The sequence below is a fragment of the Macrotis lagotis genome, chromosome 1 (genome assembly GCF_037893015.1).
Source record: "Macrotis lagotis isolate mMagLag1 chromosome 1, bilby.v1.9.chrom.fasta, whole genome shotgun sequence".
In the NCBI taxonomy this organism is placed as follows: Eukaryota; Metazoa; Chordata; class Mammalia; order Peramelemorphia; family Peramelidae; genus Macrotis; species Macrotis lagotis.
The window spans coordinates 439,507,075-439,509,930 of record NC_133658.1 but is presented as its reverse complement, the minus strand read 5'-3'; the positions used below and the strand labels follow the sequence as shown (position 1 = coordinate 439,509,930).

Here is a 2,856-nt window from a genome sequence, read left to right as displayed (position 1 = left end):
CAAAGCTGATTAGTGATTTCACATGGGCTGGTTGGTTTTGGTCTGGCTGGCCTCCTAGCCATAAAAAGAACAATGACAAAACACAGTGTTCTCCAAACCCAGGAGTGTGAGTGTGTGTGTGTGTGTGTGTGTGTGTGTGTGTGTGTGTTGTACACATGCACAAGTGTACACATACACACACACACGTATCTTTGTGTTTTAAGAAAGGGGAAAAAATATAGCTCCATGGTAGCTAAGGCTTTGTACAGTACTGTGTACACTGTGGCTATGTTATATATGGGAACAGTCAGGGGACAGTGCCTTTTAGTCAGTGGCAGGAGAAGTTTCTGCTACCTCCTCCTCCACATGTGGAATGGGCTTCTGCAGGAAATACATGACGGCCTGGACCACCTTGTCTGGTGCAATGTTATACATGGGGTGAGTAGGTTGCAAGTGATTTTCTGGCACTCCCAAGAAAACATCACATAGAATTTCTCCACTGCCAAAGTGTTGTGCTATGGATAAGCCACTCAGGCAATAACAAGCATGGTAGAAATCCCTCAACTTGCCAGGCTTATCCAAGAGCCCCCCTGCAGGGCACTGACAGCATAGGAGAATATATTCCTGCAAGGCCTGCTGATGAAACATCCAGTGACTCATACTAAGGGCAGGATCAACTTGAGCATGTAGTGCTCGATAGAGCAGTGGCAATAACCCTGCCTGCCAGAAAGAATAACAGCCATCTACCAACTTGTTGCATCAGCCCTGAAATCCACCTTCAAATCTCATCTGCCAGTTTGTCATCCATTGTAACAAACACTTCAGGTTTAGGGACTTCTCCTTCTTGAGTATGACCATTGCTGCCAGTCCACAAAAAGTATAGCCACCATGAGCCTCCATGCCTGGCACACCACCAATTCCACCTTCCCAGTTCTGACACCTGGCTATCCATTCTGCAGTAACTTCAAAGAGTTTAGGTGTGATGGTGTTAGTTAGGGAGGCAACTGAGGCAGCACAGTAAGCACTTCTGACATCCACCTCACCTCCAATGTGCATGATAAAAGAACTATCAGGTTGCTTCAGGGAATAGAGATATTCTAGAAGTTTCTCTCTGTTGATCACATCAAAGGCCTCTTCAGTGCCAATAATACGCAATGTATTGACTGTTGCATAAGTGGGTGCAAGGTGTGGGTGTTGGCCAGGTCCTCCTCCAAAGCCACCTGTCAGGCTTTGACATCGGTCCAGAAATTGACACACATCTGAAGCCACCGACTCAGGAATGGGTTCATCCAGCAACTCCAAGCTGTGCAGGATCCAGTAGCAGAGCCAAGGGCCACTAGCATCCAGACACTCATAGGCATCTGTCAGCAGTCAAAGGCTTCTTTTCAGGTAATGGAAGTGTTTCTCTCTATGCAGAATAAGTCTTGGTAAATGATGGTTGATCTTGTAGGCATTGAACACCTCTTGTATCTTATCTTCTACTTTTGCCTGTTCCATGGACGTGACCGTCTCCACCACGTCGTCTTGCAACCGCTCCTGCAGGTGCTCGGGGCTCAGGCAATACAGAGACTCGGACTAGACCAGGGGAAGGGGCGAAGGGAAATAGGAAAAGGAAGAAGCACCGACGGCAGCCATGGCTTAAAAAAACCCCGCTGGCAGGAGGCAAGGCTCAGCCTCATCAAGCTGCAACTCGTTCTATGGTAAATTTTAGGAGGGTATAGTTTCCTTCCTTATTTCTTTTAATGCTATATATTTTTGCAGCTGCTTTGTCTGAGATAAGGATTGCTACCCCTGCTTTTTTCAGTTCAGTTGAAGCAAAATATATTTTGCTCCAACCTTTTACCTTTACTCTATCTGTATCGCTCTGCTTCAAATGATTTTCTTGTAAGAAGCATATTGTAGGATTCTGGATTTTAATCCACTCTATTTCTCTTACATATTAAGGGAGAGTTCATCCCATTCACATTCAAAGTTATGATTACTAATTCTTTATGGCTCTCCATACTATCTTCCCTCTGTTTGTCTTTTCTCCCCTTTATCCATATTCCCCAGTATTCTGTTTCTGAATACCACCCCCCTTCAGTGTGTTTGCCCTCCTATATCCACCCCCTCCCCTTTCTTTCCCCTTCCCCCTTTTGTCCCTTTCCCTTCCTTTCCTTCTGTTTGCTCCCCCTTTTTTCTCCTTGCTCCCTTTCTCCATCCCTTCCTCCTCTTTGCCCCTTTTGATACTTGAAAGGGTAAATATTTGTTAACTTAACTGAGGGTATGTGTGAATTAACTTTAAGCAAGTCTGATTAGAAGATTCAGGTGTTTCTTATCCCCTCACTTCTTCCCCTCTATTATCATAGGTATTTTGTATCTCTTAATGTAATGTGATTTACCCCTTTCAATCCCCTCCCTCCTCCAGTCTCCTTCCTATCCCCCTTTTTAAGGAGGAGCTGTTTTAATTTTAATTTTTTTAGGATTTTGCAAGGCAAATGGGGTTAAGTGGCTTGCCCAAGGACACACAGCTAGGTAATTATTAAGTGTCTAAGGTCAGATTAGAATTCAGGTGCTCCTGACTCCAGGGCTGGTGCTCTATCCACTGTGCCACCTAGCTGCCCTGAGGAGCTGTGTTTAAATCATTCTGAGTCATAGAAAATTATGAGTATCCATCACTTATAGCTAAGTACATTCTTATCTAATAGAGTTCTTGAGAGTTATTAGAGTCTTTCTCCCAAGTAGGGTTATAACCAGTTTTATCCATTGGATAGCAGTCTCATGGATAATTCATGAGTGTCCATCACTTCTGGTTAGGTATATTCTGTCTTTTAGAGTTCCAATTCTCAAGGGTTATGAGGATATCTTTCCCATACTGAGATAGTCAGTTTCATCTTA

At 44.2% G+C, this 2,856-nt stretch overlaps 1 pseudogene; it reads right to left on the bottom strand.

Moving 5' to 3' along the window:
- Positions 1-303: 303 nt before the first annotated feature.
- On the bottom strand, positions 304-1,614 carry LOC141518966 (protein farnesyltransferase subunit beta pseudogene; annotated as a pseudogene).
- Positions 1,615-2,856: the final 1,242 nt, after the last annotated feature.